Below are 21831 nucleotides of genomic sequence, written 5' to 3'. Positions count from 1 at the left end.
TCAATCTAATGTGCTTTTTGTTTAAATTTTATACAGACACTGTGTAACGATACATTCATCAACATTGACTCTGACTCAACACATCAAAACATTTAGAGGAGTGTCAACCTTCACTTCAACTTTTTGTAGCTTTTATAGAGGTATTTTTGATGCTTTAAGATTATTTTTTTTTGTTTCGCTAATTTCATAAGAAATATCAAGTTATTTAAACATATCAGAGAATTCTCTGTCCCTCTGATATCAGTGACATCACAACCTCTGTTTTATATTTAAATGACTGAAGACACTCTGCTGCATGTTTAATTATTAATAATATTAATCATATTCTCTTTATATTTAGCTGAGGTAAAGCTTAAGCTGTGCACCCTGTCATAGTAAAATAATTTTAGAAAATCAAAATGTATTTTGAAAAAGATTAACATGAACAATTCAACATGTCTGCAACTCTAGGTCAACTGCTTTTCATTAAATAGTTTTATGGCTATTTAAAATAAGCAATGGTTTAAGCATCCTGAATCAAAATTGAAAAAATATATATTGATTTTATTCTCAAAATATTACGACTTTAATCTCGTAATATTACGTCTTTATTCTCGAAGTGACCTGTTTTTATTTATTTTTTGGTATGGCCCTAAAACTCCGCCGTACTGTACCACCTAAACTACTTCTTCAGTAACGTCTTGGACTTCACTATGTGATCAGAGGACTATAAATGGCAAACAAGCTTCTGAAAAGTAAGTTATGTTTATTACCTTAGGTAGTAGCTTAGGTTGTACAGCATCTTTTAAGATCCCCCGGGAAAGTTTTGTTGTGGTTATTTGCTGCGCGTTTCTGTATTTGCAGCGAGTTTCTCTATTTGCAGGGTGTTTTTCTATTTGCAACAACTGTGTTGTCATTTTGATGGATGTGTCTTGTGCTTTTGCAGTGCTTTTCAATTTGCACAGCGTTGTGCTTTCTCGGCCACCGTACTATAGACTAGAAATTTAAATTGAAGTTTATATTATAGTGAAATTCACATCTTTTATTAGTTGGGGACAAGACATTATTCACCAAAATTAGTTCAGTGAAGGTAGCAGCCATTTTGGAAAGCTATTTTTTTATTTAAGTATTACATTTTACATTTAATTTTGAATAATAACACATTAACTTAAGGCACAAACCCATTTCTAATTTGTATCCCTACCCCTTGCTTAAAATCCTCCCCCTTAGAATTGGGACAATCCAATCAGTGGAGCGCTAAAGTTTAGCAACCTAGCTGCTTATTAATAAACTAGTTCATGTTAGGGAATTGTATGTCTTCATAAAGGGGGGATGGTGCAGAAATTAATTATTATTGTCCATTCCTAATTCCTCTGTGATGTGAAGCAGAAATCATCTTTTATTTTCTTTTTTTTTCCATTCCACCTTAAATGATAGCCTCAGCTGCCTGTTGCACCATTTAAGGTAGAACGTGAAGGTTAGTTAGTTAGCTAGCTAGCTACGTAGACAAACTACTTGCATTTTTTATGCTTGTTGTGAAGAAAATTACCATAAAACATTAAAACTACAAATTAAACAATGGTAATACAGTGGTTATTGGAAAATACTCAAATTTGTGGGTTTCTTTGGTCACTTGAGACGCTATCTTGCCGGTGGTTCTCATGGCTCTCTGTTTTGAGTGTGCCTCTGAAAAATCTCACTTTGATGGGTCATGTAGTCCTAACATAGTCCTCTAACCCTTTAGCCTAAAGGTGCATGTGGTATGCCGCCCTGCTTGCCGCTCTGCTGGACATAGCCTGCTACTAATTGGCAGAGTTTTCTAAAACTTGTCACCTCTGCGACCAGTGTTTTGTAACACAGGCGATTTTAGCACAGGTGGCCATGCAGCATCTTTTTCCAAAAAATATTTCTGGATTATTTTAGGATAGGAGAATATGAAAATACATGGCTCCCCAGAATGTATGAATGGCCAGTGATACTGCACATGCAAATAGCAAACAAATAGTAAATAAGTTTTAAATTAAGACTAACTAACTAAGACTAAGTGTGTGGGTATAATTAGGAAATAGGACAGACCGATATCAAATAATAGACTAATACAATCGTGGGGCTGACTCCCACTCTGGACAATTAGCTTCGATCTGCATTCATGGAGGCTGAGGATAGAGGCCGCTGATTGGCCTGCTCACCATCCCTGCAGCGCTCATCCTGCCCACCCGTTCTCGGGCAAACCCAGCCCTCGGTATATCCCGCCTCCTCCAGTACGTTTGGCAGGTGGGGGCGGGTGTTTTTGTCCAAGGGGCTCCAGCTGCTTGCGCTGTGATTGGCTGGTATTCCGCAGTCAGCGCAGCGCCGCAGCGGAGAGGCTGTGTGTGCGAACCGCTGACCAATCGCGGCGCAGTGGGCGGAGTTTTCCGGAATGCGGGTAGGGGGAGTATAGCGCCTCACTTCAGTACATGGGTCAGCAGCCAGCTGCGAGCATCAAACCACAACAACAGCAGGCTGGAGCAGCCAGAAGGTAGGTTAAGGCTATTTTACAAAACTCTGTTTAATGTTTTTTTTTTCTCCACGGGCCCCGAACTGCGGGTTATGTCAGTGTGCGTCTTTTTCTGCAGTGTTTTCTGTGTTTTATCGTGTCCTCCCCTCAGTACAAAAGGCAGGCAGACCAGCAGCGTGCTCCGTGTCGAGTCATGTGATGCTGCTGTATGTATATTACGGGTTCTGACGTTCAGCGTTCAGCTTCACGCCGTTTTACGTCTCATTTTAAGCTTCCTGTAGCTCTCATAGTCTTATATAGCTTCATAGCCATGCTTTAACTGTATATTTAGGGGACTAGTTAGGCCACTTCGTTTAAATTAAACTATTTCCAGTATTTCTGCCTCAGTTTGTTCAGGTGCGTCTGCTAATACCAGTTCATTCACCGCATGTTCCCCTGTTTGTATGGGAATGTAGCTAAAGGAATGCATTAGCTAGCCAGCTAGAACATACAGTATAGCCCCCAATTAAACCCAACCAGCATCTCCTTTTGTCAGCAGAGCAGCTACTCACTGCATTTCCTTTCTATTTATTGATTTTCAGCTGACCATTAGGCTTTTAGACTGTCCAGCTATGTGTGGGTCTTTGTGGGTGATAGGTGAAGTGAAGGAAACCTGAGATATGAATATGAACATAGGCACTAAAAGTAACCTTCATATAAGTTGGCGACACCAAACCTGTATTGAAGCTAGAGCTGCAGGATATGAGGGAAAAAAGGGACATTGCAATAAGGACTGCAACAATTAAATGCCAACATCAATATCAAAATGTTATCAAATACGCTCAAACACAATAGATTTTATTAAAGTTATGTCCAAAAATTTGGGCAGTGACACAATCTTCTTTATTTGGGCTCTGAAAGCCTCCACACTGGATTTAAAAAGAAACTAATTGGATGCCAATAACGTGTAGACTTTCAGGTTTAATTCAAGGTTTTGAACACAATTATGAAGTGTGTAGAAGTTACAACCATTTTTCCACAAATTCTGCTCATTTCAGGGGCTCAAAAGTAATTGAACAAAGTATAAAAAACCTATTTTAATACTAACATGCACTCACACACTCCACACCTGCACTACTGCTCATACCTGCACTATCATACCCACTTTCATTCCCCCTACAACTGTGACATTTAAAGAATTTTACGCACTCGTTCACTTTACCAGCCTCAAGCTTTTATACCTCTATATTTGCACTGATGCTTATACGGGTTCTGTTTACAGTGGTACTATCATTCCCACTTTAATCACCCATCACTATTGCACTATTGCATCGTCTTGTGTCTCTTGTCTCACATCCAATGTCTATATCTCTGACCTTGTTGTATTGTACATGTAGTATCTCTTATTCTTTCACATTTATATTTTTATCTTGCTGTATTTGTTGTAACATTTGGGAAGGAGAGTAACGTAATTGTAGTCCTCTGTATGTCCTGTACATAAGCAGTATTGACGATAAAACTACTTGACTTGACTTGACTTAACTAATGGACTTCATGAGCTATTTCCTCATTAATTCATCATCAGTTAAGCAGGTAAAAGGTCTGAAATTGATTCCAGATGTGGCATTTGTATTTTGGAAGTTGTTGTTGTGAACCAATAACATGCAGTCAAAGGTGCTCTCAATAGAAGTGGAAAAAGCTTGAACAAAAAAGAAGAAAAGAGAGATAGCAGAGATGTTAGGAGTGCCCAAATCAACATTTTTGTACATTCCAGGAAAAAAGAGTGCAGTGGTGAACTCGTGAACTCCACAGAGGACAAAAGACCCCCGAGTACAGAACACTCTGCAGGAAGGAGGTGTATCAGTATCTCAGTTTTCTACCATAAAGAGAAGACTTGATGAGTGCAAATACATAGGGTTGCAAAGAAAAATGGTTGTAACTCCTAAATGCTTTATAGGATATTTTGTTTAACACATTGAATTTAACCTGAAAGTCTACACTTCATTTACATCTCATTTGTTTTATTTCAAATCCATTGTGGTGGCACACAGAACCTAAATTATAAAGATTGTGTCACTGTCCAAATATTACATGATGGTAGCACATTACACATTTAAAGGTCTTTGGAAATTTAAAGGACATTGAAAGTCCACGATTAGCTGTTTTTATTAATTTGAAGTAATGAAGCTAGGAACAAGAAGCAGAGATGGGCAGCATAGCAAAAATAATAATTGAATCAAAAAAATAATTAATTGATATATATTTGTTTGGAACACCTTTAGCTTTGTATTTCGGTCCAGAGTTCCATTAATTTCTCAGCAAATTCTTCTTATATTGTTGATGGAGATTTGGTCCACTGCGCAAAGTCCAGCACATCTCACAGATTCTCAATAGGGTTCAGGTCTGGACTGGACTCTTTCACAATTTGAGCCCAGTGTCATCTTGGAATATGCCTGTGCTATCAGAGAAGAAAAATACCCTGGTCATTTAGTATATTTAGGTAGTCAGCTGACCTCATTCTTTGGGCAATAATGTTGCTGAACCTAGACCTAAACCACAGATCATAGCACTGCCCCCTGCCCTCAGCTTGTATAGTAGGCACTGCATAATGCTTCATCATGTACAGGGTAAATCTGGACTCAGCAGTCCACATTACCTTCTTCCATTGCTCCAGAGTCCAATCTGTATGCTCCCTTACAAACTAAAGCTGTTTTTGCCGATTAGCCTCATTAATAAATGGTTTTCTTAAGCCTGCACAGCTGCTTAGTCCCATTCCCTTGAGTTACCCTCGCACTGTGCACGTGGAAATGCTTTTACTTTATATATGCTAAAGCACATTTGGACAAGCCATTTTGGAATAAGGTGCTGTGGAATGATTAAACTAATATTTAGTTATTTGGAGGGCGGTATGCATGGTGGAAAAATAACACAGAATTCCAAGACAAACACTTTACTGCTCTCCACAGTAAAATTTGGTGGTGGTTCCATCATGCTGTGGGGCTGTGTGTTTAGTGCAGATACTAGGAATCTTGTTAAAGTTGAGGGTCGCATGGATTTCAGTCAAAATGAGCAAATTATTGAGAACAATGTTTAAGAACCAGTGAGAAAGTTAAAGTTGCGGCAGAGCTGGATACTTCAACAAGACAATGACCCTACACTGCTCAAAATCTACTAAAGCAGAGGAACGAGTACAACATTCTGTAATGATAATCTCAGTCCCCAGACCTGAATATTATTGTAAATCTGTGGTGTGATTTAAAGTGGGCTGTTTATGCTCAGAAACAATCAAACCTGACTGAACTGGAGATGTTTTGTAAAGAAGAATGGCCCAAAATACCCTAAATATCACTGTGATCATCTGCTATATGATACGTTTAACTGATCTTGCTGATCCGAACAACCAATGATTTATAAAGGAAAATCATGAAACAATGTTGTGCTGGGAGATTTTAATATTCCCATGTACAAGGTTAACCAAAGACTTTACATCATTCCTTGAGAGTTTAGTTTGTCAGCAGTTCACCGTTCTTTCCACTCATTCTAAGGGTCACAGCTTGATGAACTCCCTATGATTGACCATTTCCTACTCTCATTTTATGTCTGTGTCCCTCTCTCCATTACTAAACTCCCCCGTCTCATTTATGTAATGTTAAGCTAATTTAGATTCTCTCTTCTAGTCCTTCTCTTTCATGGACACTGACAATTCTCACAATTTAACACTGATTTACACCCAAAATTCAGCTCATGAAAACCAAGGACGGCAACAAGCGTCTCCAACAGAAAACTGGACTAGTTGTTTGTAAAGACATTTTCAAAAACCGCATACTCTCTACCATCCCACCTGTGTTAACTACTTTATGTAACTGCCTCATGTCATTTTTTTATTGGTAAAATTCTAAAGATTCACAAGCATCTTAGTTCACAAGCCACCCCCTGTATTACTTTTGACCTTTCTCCTCCTGCCCACTCTTTTTCAAACTTTCAGCTGGCGACCACTTCAGAAATTTTAAACCTCATTCGCAAATCCAAGCCATCCACTTGTCAGCTTGACCCTCTCCTCGCAGTTCTGGTTAAAGCTTGTCTCCCTTGGTCCCTCTCATCTCTGCCATCATTCACTCCTCTTTCTCCACTGGAACTGTTCCTGCAACATTCAAAACTGCTGCAATAACCCCAATCTTGAAAAACAAATGGTGGCCATCTGCCATGCCACCCTTCTCAATAGACTTTCCTCCATTGGTATCACTCAGACTCTTCTAAACTATTTCAAATCATACTTCTCCTGCTGCACTTAGTTCATGTAGCTCGAAACTTTCTCTTCTCAGCCTTCCTCTGTCACTTCAGGAGTGCCCCAGGGCTCTGTCCAAGGACCCCTCCTCTTCATTATTTATGTTCTTTCCTTTGGAAATATCTTTCGTAAATACATTCATTTTTACTGCTATGCAGATGACACTCAGCTCTATGTTGCTGGTAAACTCAACTCCCTCCCTCCTCTGTTACTGACTGCTTGACAAAAAATTTAATCCTTGTTCACTTTAAGTCTGCTTAAAATAAACACATTTAAACTGAGGTTCTCCTCATTGTTACAAAATCCACTCTATCCAAAATCAAATGTTTTCCTCTTGAAATTGATACATGTAAACAATCTGGGTGTCATCCTCAACAGTATTTTTTCATTTCAATCTCATATTAACAACATTAGCCAGGCTGCTTACTTCCACCTATGTAACATAAACCTCCTCCGCCCTTCCCTTACTTCCCATTCCACTGTCATCCTTGTTCACAGCCTTGTTACCTCCCTCCTGGATTAGTGCAGCACCCTCCTTCACGGTCTTCCCTACAAATCTCTCCATAAGCTTCAACTTGTCCAGAACTCTGCCGCCCGTATCATTACTAGAACCCCATCCACTCACCACATCACTCCTATCCTGCAACAGCTTCACTGGCTCCCGGTTAAGTCCTGCATTCATGACAAAATTCTTCTGTTTTCTTTCAAGGCCATCCACAATCTTTCTCCGCCATATCTTTTTAATCTTCTCCATGTTGCTACTCCGTGTCACTCCCTCAGATCATCTTCTTCCTTTCACCTGAGTGCCCCCCTGCCCGTCTCACCAACATTGGAAGCAGAGCTTTCTTTATTTCTGCTCCCCAAAACTGGAACTCTTTACTACTTGACATAAGGAATAAAACTCACTTTTACAGTTTAAATCCACTCTCAAAACCCACATGTTTTGCACTTTTTGTACTGTGTCCTTGAGTGTCAGAAAGGCATGAAATTAAATGTGTTATTATTATTAGTAGTAGTAGTAGTAATAGTAGTAGTAGTAGTATTAGATAGATGGATAGATAGATAAGTGTTATGTCTTATTGCTAAAAAAATCCTGACCCTGAATTATTGTGATAATATTTTAGGACCACTTCTAGTGTCAACTGAGCACAATCCTGAACTGACCTCAAAAGTCCATCCAACCTGGCAAGTCCATCCGACACACACATCTGTCCTTTTTGATACACAGCTGCTCATTTGATCTGTTCTGTTAGACAGCGTAATGTGTGTTTGTTTACTCACACTTATCTCAATTGTCTTCCAAGATAAATTATGGGAATTGTAACTATAGTAACAGGCAGCAAGATGCTGTTAAAGTGCCTTTTCATACCAGTGCAAAGTTATAATGAAAAGGATTCAGACTGATGTAAAATGTGCATGAATTTCCATCTGGCTGTTCTTGACTGTGTGTCAGATTTCATTGCTTAGGCTGCAGTAGGTACACGTGCCCTGAGGGTATGGGTTAGGTGTCCTGTAGGTTCAGGGGGTGGAACCAGCTAACTTCTTGCTATATGGTTAACCTCAGGGTCATGATTGCATGATTACTACAGGTATTAAAGGTAATTAAGATTCTTAATTGAGTATATCCACACAATAACAATTTTGAAGAACCACTGAAGAAGCTTCACATTAAGTGAGTTGATTAAGTTTGTTTGTACCTTTTAAAAAGTTATCCACACTTACACATCTCTATTATCTATCTCTATTAAAAACAAGGCTCTTGGATTTTAAGTTGTCTAGCAGACTGAGACACAGATATTATGATGCAAGTATGGCTGATTTTTCTTCTTGCCATCAGCAGCTGGAGTCTGAGAGAGCACATTTGGTCATGCTCTCTCTAGGTGGGTAGATGGAGCTCTCTCCTCCCATCATCCATAGTGTGATAATGGTCAGTATAGGCTTCTGTTGATATGATATGATACTGCATCAGCGGCAGTTGAAAAAGAGGAGTCTGACTTCACATGTATCGGGGGAGGTGAGCACTTGTCCTTACCCTCCTAGTTATTTGGGCATTACTAGTGATAGGGGGAGTCCTACTGAGTTGGTGGGGTAAGTGGCTTTGCAAATAATGAAGAATAAAATATAGAAATTAAAAGATACAATTAGTAATTAATTATTTTTAAAAATAAGCAAAAGTGGTTATTTTATTGCATCAAAAAAAGGCATGTCTAGAACATGTGACTGCAGTGTTTAGTACTTCTCAGCGCTCTCTATTTTTACTCACACGAAGTTATGTTCCATCTCATTTGAAAGCATCCTTTTGTAGCACTTCAGCATTTAATAGCAGGAAAGGAAAGAACACTTAAGTTCCAATTAGATCCTGCCATGTTTATGACATTCAAGGCTTGTGTAAGGAAGATGTAGTGCTTTTAACATCATTGTTGCCAAGTAGCAGATCTGTGCTGGCCTTTGTAGCATTAGGAAGATGTGACAGTCTTTATTTGGCAGAATAAATTATATAAATGAGGATTTTGGTGATGGCTGTTCCAGCCAGCCCAGCCTGCAGGCTAATAATGAGAAGGGTCGTCAGTTTGTGGAGTTAATGAAATGCTGAAAATAAACTCTCAGCATGATTTGTAGACCTGGCTGAAGCCCACAGACTGAACCATACACCACATAGCTCCAGCTCCTCAAACCCTAACAAGTCCATACTGCCTGGACCACACTACAGGAAAATTGGTGCCATTTTTCCTGATTTTAATGTGATAGTGGAAATAGAGTAAAAAATTTTAAGGTAGAAAAAGTCACACTGTTCTCATTTCCCATTATATATCTACTAGAGACAGATTATATCAGTTCAGTATCATTCATTTTATTTTAATCCTTTATATGGAGTGCATTATTAGTATCATGACATTCTGGATCATTTATTTCTGTTACAATCTGATGAAAAATCTTGTATTTTTTTAATATCTCAGTTAGTGATGTGACATATATTGTATGCAATAATAGAATTTTAGGGCCATACCACCGACCATAGTGTGTTTTTTTTATCTAGTGCAGCCAACATTAATGCATGTGATAAATCTGGAAACTTTGTAATTTTAGAAGGTAGCCAGATCACTTTTTATTTATGCTGAAACATGGAATAAATCTTATAAGTAACACTTACTAACACTTACTAAAAAAGATTAATCACAAATAATCACAGAATGCTGTAATTAATCCAGTTTTTTGTTTAATTAAGGCCACTAATATGATAAAATTTTTTTCCATAATAACAGAATGTAGTGCTTCTGTTTCTCTGCTTACTTTATTATCGTCTTTTCACTTTGTTCTTCAATGATCAGGACCACGCAGAACAGCTATTATTTGGGTGGTGGGTCATTCTTAGCACTGCAGTGACACTGGTATAAAGGTGCTGTGTTAGTGTTTGTTGTGCTTCTGAAGTTTTTAAACACCTCAGTGTCATTTCTAGATTTCTGAGATTAGCCCATCAATATTGTTCTGTGGTAGAGGATGATCAATACAAGCTGGGCAGCTACGGATGATATTCTGTGTCTAAACACAGTGTTTAAAAACTCCAGCAGCACTGCTGTGGTGTGTGGTGTTTCATTCAGTGCAGATGGTGTAGTGTGCCGGATTTAATGACCAACAACAATTCAGATTCAGAGTAAAACGTGTCCTTATGTTTTGGGTTCATCACATTTTCAACATTGGTTAAGATTTTAAAAATCATAAGGCATAACAAATGTTAGCATCCGTAGGAAGAAGCCTTATTTAACTAAGGCAAATTCTGGCATGCCAGACAAAATGGCATTCACTCAGAAATGATTAGAGTCAGTAGTGATTGCTTGTGACACACTGTATGTATATGTATTAAAACATGGCTTCCTCCAATAATTTCTGTCATGAAGGATTTAAGTACTTGACACAAACTCATCTTGAACCTCTTCATGGCCAGACGTTTAGCAGCATGGCCGGGGCCTGTGTTCTTTCAGGGCTGAAACGTGAGATATTAAATGCCCTCTTTTTTACCATGTCTTTCTGATGAATCAAAACGTTATAAAGGCTCTTTGCTGGTCTGGAATAGACACTCGTCATTAAAAAAAATAGTTGCATCCAGAAGGAAGTGTCTGATTGTAATGCTATTTAAAAGGAAGAAGATCAGCAAAACTAGGGTTAATAAATTATTAAAAATTTAAACTGATGTGGGCTGTATTCGATGTGTAACGCAGCCTGTCAGGTGTTTCAGCATGGAGTTGTAGAGGTTCCTAGTGATGTCATGCAATAATCCACACTATGCATCCTAAATTTGGGTTAGGTGTTGACAGCACATCCAAAAGCTTCCCTTATATTTTCAGTCGGGGATAGGTCTGACGATATGGTTGGTCAGGGCGTAGCATCTGACTAAATCTGTCTCCAAAAGAAGGAAGAGTTGAATGGTTGACTTGTGCCCTTTTTCTCAGATGTTTTCTACATTGTGGTTAGTTACTGTTAGGGATGCACCGATACCACTTTTTCCTTACCGATACCAGCTTTTCTGGTATCTGCCAATACAGAGTACCAATACCGATACCAACTGTCTTATCCTGAATAAGATATAATAATCTGATTGGCTGCTCCTCAGTTTTCACCTTTTTTTGAAAGATCTGTCAAGATGATTGGCTGCAGTAGATAATGATTGACAAGGAGCTACTGTTGTCAACTTAAAATTATTCAATTGAACATGAAATGATCAAAATATGGTAAAAAAACAGAACATTTTTAGGTGCTTTTAAGATTTTTTATTTTTATTTTCTTGTTCAGTGTTTCTTCTTTGCTCTCTCAGAGTCTCGGGTTACAGCCCCCTCCCAACCTCTCTCTCGGCATAACGCGTTACCTGATTGGTCGACAGATTTCATTCACATGTGCGTTATAACGCATTAATCGAAGGCAGGTGGTTTTAATACAGCTTTAAAACAAATATATTCTTCTGGCTCAAATTTCGTCAAGCGCTGTTTGGACATAAATAAGGATTACTGGCGACTGGTTTGATGGATCTACTGATATGTGGAGTGGTTTTGAAGCCAGGAGTCTGAGGTGAGGGCTGGGTGTGTGTGTGCGTGGGGGCTGGGTGGTGGCTGGGTGTGTGTGTGCGTGTGCTTAAGTAGAGATCTGTAAAAAACGCTGCTGTGAAACGGTGTAATGCACTTTTTCAGTTCTAATTCAGGAACCGTGCATCCTATAGTGAAATGGTTCTGTGATCTTGAGAGTTAGACGGTTTGAATAATGTATAACATGTCCACATTGGATCAAATATGAAAATTATGATTAATATTTATAATAATAAAGCATATTTTGCCCTAAATGTTTATTTTCTGAAAGGAAATACAGCTAAATATGCTAGATAACTGAAAAGCAGAGATTCTAAGCTTTAAAATGGCATATTGGGTGTCTATATTGAGCCTATAATTATTCATAAACACAGCCAGATATTAATTATGATATTTAAAGTGCGCGTTAAGAGGTTAGGACTGTTAATCAGGCCAGTATTAATTATCCAGATGCTTATGTAGGTAGCTGGCTTGTGTTTTCAGATCTGTAGTGTGTAAACTGATAGTAGTAGTTGTTACTCACCAGGAGATGGTGGACGGCAGTAATCCTGCTCCATAGCATTAGCGTTCGGCTCAGTTAGCGTTCGGCTCTGTTAGCAGGTTACTCAGGTTTGGTTGTTATGTTTTCTGTTTGAGTAAAAAGGCACGCTGCAGTAGCTCTTGCTATGCTACTTTTTACTCCCGCATTCCAAACCCAGAAATGGTATTGGCCAGTTTCGGTGCCGATACCGATACGGTATCGATGCAACCCTAGTTACTGTACATGTTTATGCTCTAGCAAACTAGTAAATCTGTGTTTATTTGGAAAGCATTGTTTATTTTTCTTATTTTTTTTGCAGAGATACTATCAGAGGCAGCATTTTTTTTCTCTAGTTATCGGTTAAAACTTCAGCTATTGTTTGGTTAACATTTTCCTACTTATAACTGTGTTATATATAGCCAAGTAAGAGTAAGTGGCCAGACAGTGTACTTCATGAGTTTTGTCAAGCTAAGGAAGGTTTGCTAAATTGCTGCGGTTAAGTTGAGACCAGTTTCTCCTTTTTACTATTTGTGACACCATACTTGAAACCTGGGAGGTAGCTGTCTTTGCACACAATTTTAGAAACAGCAAAACATTTGAACAACACTTCACAGTTGATTCAAATTTGAATAATTTAATACCTAAGAATATTATATACACACACGGATTGGTTTATTTTACGGTATGCCCAAAACACACCCATGATTAATTCATATAATTAGTATATTCCTTTTGCACATTTTAAGCCCCACAAGGCAAATTTTTGATGCCCTTGTGATACCAAATCCAGCTGCTTGATTCGCAATTGAGCGGTGCGCTATAGATCACTAAAATAGGGCCCAATATCTGCTTTTTGTTGACTATTGCAGCTTTTACATTTTAAGAGAAGTCCCTGTGCTCTTTTCACCACACCCTCACTGGAAAGCCCATGAAGTCTTATGGACAGTAAAGTAGGATGCCCACTGTACTTATAGGGATCAGACTTTAGTCCACAGAAATTAATTGGTTCTTAGTACACTGCACATACCACTGCTGCTCCCCCTGCCCGCCATTTCCTGCCTTTAGTAACAAGCATATTATTTGCAAGAGAAGATCTGAGAAACAGTAGCTCTGATCATTATCTGGGTACTGGTCGGTAATGAAGATGAACTGTTACAGAATCCGTCAGGGAGACTAAACTCCAGCTGAAACAGCCTCATGAGTTTAGGCTGAATCTTTCTGCTCACCACAGCTGTACAACAAGACTAAACTCTTTACTCTAAGGGGTGGTGGAAGCTAACTAAGTTAAGTAAAACTAAGCTAAGTAAACAAAACTGTAATAATAAAAAAAACTTTCTTTTAAAGTCAAATGAGCGCTGAATGTTAACCTACACAGATTTCTCTCCCGAAAACTGTTTATTTAGGTGAGTAAAGCGCTTCCATTTATTTAGAGTTAGCTTAGATTCCCGAATTTCTTCAGCACTAAGGCTGGAGCATTATCATTATGGGCTAACCGCTAATGGCTAGCAGTTAATGCCGCCCGACAGCGCTACACTGAGGAACGCTGAGTGTTCGGGTAGGCCAGTGCAATATTGGCTAGCGGTTCGCCCCAGCTAATGCTGCTCCAATAATGCTAGCCGGCTAGCAGCAGGCTACAGGTCGATGATATTCACCTCTGAATGGGGAAATAGCGGTTAGTGAGTATTGCTAATGCTACTCCAGTCTCAGCACTGGAGAACTAAATTGCAACTTCTGTATAACGCTGTACTTCAAAAGTGGCTTTACTGCGCAGATTATAAGGCGCACTGACGATTTGTGGGAAAAATAAAATATTTTAAGTGGGCCTTATAGTGCGAAAAATTCGGTAATACTTTTAACAGTAGTGTAAAATAAGGGAAAAATCACATGCTTAACTGCATCATGTCACATTATTATGTGAAAATATAAGTGTTGGCTCACTAATGACCTCATAATCATGTGTTATATTTAACTTTTACATCACCGTATATTTCCATATAAAAGATTAAGAGGCAGAGTTTCTTCTTCAGTCTACCTTTCAAGGAATTTTCTGCACTGTGTTTGCACAGTCACTGCGCAAACAGAGCAGCTCTTCTGCTGGCAGTGTGGAGAGAAAGCCCACATGCATACTAATCATACTGCCTCACAAACCTGTTCACACAGTCTCTTATATAAACTTTTTATCACTGGAAAACGGCATACCAGCAACAGTGTCCTAATATCAAATCACATCATGTATAGGCTTTCTTCTGTAAGACTGTAAACAGCAGTCAAATACAGGCTTTTTCAGGCCTGCTCTGGATAATAGAAGAATAGAAGATCAAACATGTAGCGATAATGTCAAACAGCTTAAGGTCCAGAGGTTTCTGTATATTTCTGTAGTTACCACGATCAATAGACCACTGCAGTTGTGCATTATTCTGTGGTCCTTGTATGCCCAAGTGTGGGGTTCTGTGTCTACACTGCATTTGTCTATGGTCGAATTTAATGGCTTTTCAAAAACTCACCTCTATCACATTCTGTGGTAAATAGTGCTGGGCCGTATACCGGTTCATATGGTATACCAGAGGAGACTTTTGAATCAGAATGTTTTTTTCCCATAGCTCCATACCACTAGAGGCACTGCAGAGCGCTGTGCAGAAGCACACAGTGTAGCTCAGCGCTCCCCAAGGAAGACACACAGCTTGCTAGATAATGCCAGAGCCATAGAGAGAGAGTCGTGACAACGGAAGTTCAAAATCCTTGATGGTCACGTGATTCATGGAGATTTCAGATAGTTCCAGGAAGTTCTTGGTGGGCAATTTGAGCCCATAAACACAGAGACAGAATTGCGATTTTGGGGCACTAATAATATATATATATGAATGAATATATATATATATATATATATATATAATTTCATTATACATAGATAATTCATTGAGGATTATTGTGACATATTGACTTATGTTATTCTGTGTGAATCCAATATTGTAATCCATAAGAGACTTTTTATAGGCTAAATTTGTATGTTAATTAATATTAATTTCATGACACTGTGCAAATGCAGTCGCTACAAGTAAAGTTTTAGGTTCAAAAGAAGATGGAGAAGTTTTGGCTTGCAGATATTAAAAGTTTACTGCAAAAATAATTTAATCAAAGGATACATAGATCTGCAAATATTTTTAAGTCACCACCTGAATATTTCATGCAGAATTATTTTGATTAAGAAAGAGGAACCACATTATTTGCAACAGCTTTATTATTTTTACAACAAACATGAGATGATATATAACTTTAAAGACTGATATCAGAATATAGAGAGGCTACGTACAGAAAAACAAAGTACAGAACACATGTAAATCAACTAAAGGAAAATAGTACATTGCACATGTAAATAAACCAGAGAATCAGCACAGATTACATAAAATGGGGTTTACTTGTGTAGTTCGGAAGAATGAACCCTGGGGAATACAAAAGCAGGAAGAGAATAAGAAAATTGAGACATGATTGCATTTAATACATGAATACAATTAAACATTTTGGAAACATTACCTACATTTTATTATTATTATTATTTTTTTTCATATCCTGTTTAAGAAAATGAAGACAAGAAAGATGATTGTATTAAAGTTGTTATATTTTGTATTCATTATTTACTTATTTTATATTTATATAAAACAAACTAACACACTACACACACTTATATTTATTGGGTTTGTTTTGGCACACTATTACTAGTGCATCTCAGAAAACCTGAATATAATGAAATTTTTTCTATCATAGTTTAATAAAAATAAAAAAAATCTGTCAAATTTTATAATCACTACATATAAAGAGACATATCCCAAAACTGTTTTTGTTTTACTTTTCTAAAAGCTCATGAAAAAAAATGAAATAATTAATCCCTAAAATATTTCATTTAAAACTTAAAATATAAATTGTTAGATGTGTCACTGTAAGCATAATTAATACAAAAGATGACTGTTAATTAGACAATATTAAACATTTCTTTTGAGATGCACTACTATTAAACAGGACTAATTATGCTATCTTAAATTACACATGCATTGGAAAGTGTTTTTCCCTACTGTTGACAATATAGCCTATATCCTTAATCAAACATATATAATAAAATAAATATTGGTCATATCACCTTAAATCATATCTCTGTTAAATTAGTAGTTACTTAGACAAACAGTAAGATAGCTAGTTAGCGTTAGCTACCTGAGCAATAGGTAGCTATCATTTAGCTAAATTCTGCAGTACTACTTAGTACTTAGTTTCCACAGTAGTCTGTATTTATTAAGCATTTATCTCTTGTTAGTGTTTAAAGTTCTTTTTGAAATGAATAGAGTTAAGCTTTATTTACCTAGCTAGTTAGCTTAGCATGGTCTACCTGGATATATAAGATATTAAGATATTTAATTAGTTTAGCATGGTCTATCTGGATATATAAGATATTGATATAAAAGATATTAAGATGTTTACTTACTTAGGTTAGCATGGTCTATCTGGATATATAATACATTTAATTAGTTAGTTTAGCATGATCTATCTGGATATATAAGATATTAAGATATTTAGGAATTTACAACTAATAGGCTCTCAGTCATTAATGTTAAATGCCAGTAACTGTATTCGCGTTGTCCTGGCATAGAGTTACTCCCCTAAATCTGCTTTTTAAGTGGGGGTTAATTCACTAAAATGCTTCAGTGCATATGTTAGTTTGATTCTGATGTCCTGATAAAACACAATCAGATTATTTAAGCGTACTAACCTGTAAAAGTGGATCACAGATGGTGTATCCTGCTCCAGCTTCACTGTGCTGATAGTATTTGCTGCTAACTTCCGGGAACTATTGACAGGCTCCACGGTCCGCCATTGCTGTAAAAAACTGGTCCATTGGAGTGAACGGAGTTGACGCAACTCTCTCTCTCTATGGCTCTGGAAAACGCTAGCCAGTTAGCATAACAAGTTAACATACTGGAGTTAATGGAAGAATAGATGTGAATACGGACCGGAATAGCGCAATCGATTCACAGCTCAGAGAAAAGTTCCTCTCATGCCCCAGACGAGCCCAGAAACGGTCATTTATTCAGCACAAGAAATAAAACTCTATTTATCCCTAAAAAATGAGGAAGTAACTATAGCCCTTTTAGATAATAATACGTAGCTCGAAGGATAATTTTAATGCACACTGAACTGAATTTATTTGTTTACTGTAGAAAGGAGGGAATTGTGGCCAATTTTAACACTGGAATGCATCTAATGTCTTCAGAAAAATAACTTGATATAACTTGATCTTAAAGGTGTGTCTGACTTGTATAATAGAGATTTTAAAATATCTATTTTTTTTATACTTAAACATTGAGCATTTTAGGTCCATTTAAAGTGTTTATGGAACAATTTAAAAAGGAAGCCGTGTTAAAGTTGTTGGCTTATCTTTTTTAAGGTCTCTTGTTTTTACATTCTACAGCTGTTTTTCTGCTAATGTAGTCTCATTTATTCATATATTTTGTATTTTTGTGAGACAAAATAAACCCAATAGTAATCAGAGCCTTAATTTAAAGCATTAATGTTTGTTATTATATATATACTCCTATACTTCTGTTTATCTTATAAAGATTCTGATTAAATTAATTATGCAGTGAAATAAATAAGAGATATTTGGTGTTTCTGGCTCATTGTTTTAGTACATTAAGCCATGTTAAGGTAGTTCCTTATAGTAGGTTTCAGTGCGAAGAAAAGCCACATTAAGCCTCTTTACGTTAAGTGTTTTAGACTGTTATTGGTTCTTAATCTATCTAGGTTAGCTATGTGGTTCTGGAGTTGAACTATGCTTCTTGTTTTAGTTTTCCTGCTGTAACACGCTCAGACACAGAACCCCAAATGTAGACATAATCAACATGATGCTGACTACAAAATGATGACATGACTGCAGTGGTCTATGAGTCTGGTTCAGAGGTGCCACAGACCCAAGTAATATTGGCATCCCACTGAGTGGACAGCTGTCACCTATTTTGAGTACCAGGGCCTCCCTGTTACACCAGGTAGACTAAACTGGTTAGCTAACACAAGTTCTGAACAATATGACATTTTTTTTCCCCCATTTTCTCCACAATTTATACAGCCAATTACCCAACCCACTCATTTGGTCTCTCCCCCCTATCACTAGTGATGCTCCAACACAAGGAGGGTGAACTCTAGCACGTCTCCTCAGACACATATGTAGTCAGCCACTGCCTCACCGCCTCTTTTTGAACTGCTGCTGATGCTGCATTGCTGAGTAGCATCACAGCACACTGAGAGACGCCTTGTGCAGAGCGACATCACCCTTTGGACGTCGTCTTTTGGAGTGATGTGGGGAGAGAGCGCCACCTACCCACCCAAAGAGGCTAATTGTGCTCTCTTAGGGCTCCGGAAGCTAATGAATATTAACAAATTTTATATCATAATGAATTTCTTTATTTTGAGTGATATGATGTAATTCTGATACTGTTATAAAGAGTATAAAAGCCTCCACCCATGGTGTACATAATCACGCACTGATTTTTTATGGAAAGAGTTTTATTGCAAACTGCTATCCAAATAATCTTTCATGCAGACCATTTAATTAATCATAAATAAATGTACAGTTGAGACTGATGAAATCTGTAATTTGCCTAAAAAAATCATATTGTCAATACGATAAAATGTATCACAAAATGATGAAATGCTCTAGCTAACACAGTGATTACAATGTTCAAATCTATATAGTATTAGGCTGCATCTTATAAACAGGTCTTTGACATATGTTTTACACAGAAATACTTATGCTAGTCCATAAAGCTAGCTAGAAATTCAGTTTTCTCTCTTTTCAATCAGTATTTTTAAAATGTTGAATAAGGATTGTTTCTGGTTGGTTCTACTGCTCGACAGTCTGATAAACATGTGATAATCTTATTATAATCTTCTTAAACCAATGCAATTTTTTTAATAGCCATAACAACTTTTTTTCCCCTTTTTTTTGGTTTCCTTGAAAAAGTAAAAAACAAATGTAGGTAATTATTTTAGGAAGTGTCTATTTATGAGATACAAGCTGTGCAGGGCTTGGATTGTATCGTTATCTGGGCTAGCTTCGCCTTAGAATTTGTTTGTTTGACAAAAAACTGTCTGTTTTTCTGTGTGTAAATTTATCTTACATGCTATCTTCTGTGGTTTTCTTTGGTATTATTACGTCAAAATGCTGTGTGGGCTCTTGTGGTGCACTGGGGAATTAAACAATGTGTGACCATATCTACATGACATTGTGAGTGTTATTCTCAACTGTAAAATCTAAGTTAGCTAGGTTAATCCACCTTTCTCTCTCCTTTCCTCTCCATGTCTTCCTTTTTCTCTCTCCCTCCTGTCCGTTATGTAGAGATAGAAAGACTGGGTTCAGCATCATCACATGTTCTTTTCCTGTATCCATAATGTTAAATTAAGTCCTGTATCTTAGTTTTGTATTTAAGAAATAATCCTGCTTATATAAGAGTTTCATTTTTAGACCTTTTAAAAATCAGGACATTTTCTACTTGCTTAGTTTTTCAAAGTAACAAATATTTAAAGAAGTTAGGTTCCCTAAAAAGAGCACTTTTTCAATTAATGTTTATGTTCTGGTCTAGTTCTAGTCTGATATACTCACCTCTGAACAGTGAAAGAGCTAGCACTGCTCCAGCCTGGAGAAACTTCACTGAAACTCCTGTATAATGCTGTACTTCAGCAGTGGTTTTACTGCTCCTTATAACCTGACTGGTAAAATTCATTTATAAGGTGCACCCGATTTAAAGACGCACTGTCCATTTTTTTTTTTTTCAAAATTAAAGGATTTTAAGTGCACCCTATAGTGTAAAATATATGCATATAAACATCAAGCTAATTAACAGAAACCAACACAATTTTAGGCATTATTGCTTTGTCCCCTAAACTGCAGTATCATTTAAGACCTTAATGGTCAGTTCTCCAGACAGGGATTACACAACATTTTGATGATTTTGGAGGTTTTCCAAATGAAATGAAAACATGACTCTGCTTAATCCATGTTCTGGAAACCAGCCCTTAGAGCGTCTGCGGTTCTCACAAAATAAATACTTTACGCTACTAAATATGCACATTAGCCATGCCTAATCTAAATAAGAGACGTTATTATGAGGAGACCGACCACTGCTTCAGATACGAATGGGGACATTACCCTGGCATGAAGTCCTGTCCTTCAACAAAAAGAGCCAATCAGCTTGCTGCTTGTGCCAACAGTGGAGGAGGGTCATCATGCTGGAAAAAAGCTCTTATTGAATTGGAGATCTGTGCAAACGCAGTAGCCAGAACAAGCCAAAAAATCTACTGCGTTATTGAGCCGAACAGTACCAACTATTTAGATTTTATTAGTGATTTATTTGAGATTTATATAAATATACTTTTAGATGGTAATTTATTTGGTCCCCATTTATAAAGGTGGGAGGCAGGTCTTGTATGCCTGGAGATAACTGCCTAACTGCCTTCTTGGTTTATTTCTTGGTGATATGGAGCTAAGGTTAGCTATTCGTTAGGTTCCTGTTTAATTCATTTCAGTTTTACCATGCTAGCTAGCTACCAGGATGTACTACTAGAGATTTTTATGCTTTTTATGAGTAAATGGGCCATAATACATTGACACTACAATAAACTAAGATTTTTTTGTCATGAAAAATTACATTTGCTCTGGTTTCTTTGGCTGCTTGTGCCAACATCTTGCTGTGAATTTTGTAACCCTCTGTTTGGAGAGTACCTCTGGAAAATCTCAGTTTGAAGGTTATGCAGCCCTAACACTTTCCTAACCACTCTAGCCCAACAAGAACTGGGATGGGTTGGAAGAGCTACACTCAAAAACAAGGGATAGGGCTTTAAATGGGAAATGGGATTGGGCCTAAGTTAAAGTTATGCCATACAGTACTATAAAATGCCAGGCAGCAGTTTTACTTGTAAAAACGCTGACTCCCTCTGGCCATGTGATTTTCACTAATGCAGTGTATTTTGTGTGCCTTTAGCTCATTAGTCCAAGACACACAAGCAAACGAAGTTAGAGCGAATGGCTGGTAGATCAGAGCAGATGTGGATGAGCACTCAGTACGTTCTACTCCATTACATGCTGCTCTGTTCAGCTGTAATTTAATAAAGCCTGTTTCTGTAGCTTAAAAGACTCATGGTCAATTTTTATGTAACATAAAACCACAAACAGGCAAAAATACCCATCCATGACCATCTGTTGTTATGCAAAAGCTCTGCATACATTTGCATAATTTGTCTGGTTTCAGTTCGTGTGTCATTTGGAGAATGGATTTCTGCTAGCAGCTTGGGTGTTAAAATCAAGCCGGGAGTGAGTGAGTGTTTATTTTACGTTTTTCATGTTTTAATGAGTTGCATATCAGTTACATTATTTTCAAAATATATTATTTCTCTTCAACATCCGGGTTATCTGCCCTTTAATTCCTAATACTTTTTTTGAGTTATAATAATTAATGTA

At 37.4% G+C, this 21831-nt stretch overlaps 1 protein-coding gene across 1 annotated transcript in view; it reads left to right on the top strand.

Moving 5' to 3' along the window:
* Positions 1-2415: 2415 nt before the first annotated feature.
* Positions 2416-21831, top strand: part of b3galt1a (UDP-Gal:betaGlcNAc beta 1,3-galactosyltransferase, polypeptide 1a) — a 38602-nt gene continuing 19186 nt past the window's right edge. The window contains exon 1 of the mRNA XM_007248856.4: positions 2416-2497. The gene's annotated coding sequence lies outside the window, so the exon portion shown is untranslated. The remainder of the gene's footprint in view (positions 2498-21831) is intronic.

The sequence above is a fragment of the Astyanax mexicanus genome, chromosome 5 (genome assembly GCF_023375975.1).
Source record: "Astyanax mexicanus isolate ESR-SI-001 chromosome 5, AstMex3_surface, whole genome shotgun sequence".
In the NCBI taxonomy this organism is placed as follows: domain Eukaryota; kingdom Metazoa; phylum Chordata; class Actinopteri; order Characiformes; family Acestrorhamphidae; genus Astyanax; species Astyanax mexicanus.
Note: the sequence above shows the minus strand (reverse complement) of the source record. Positions and strands in the feature narration are given on the sequence as shown.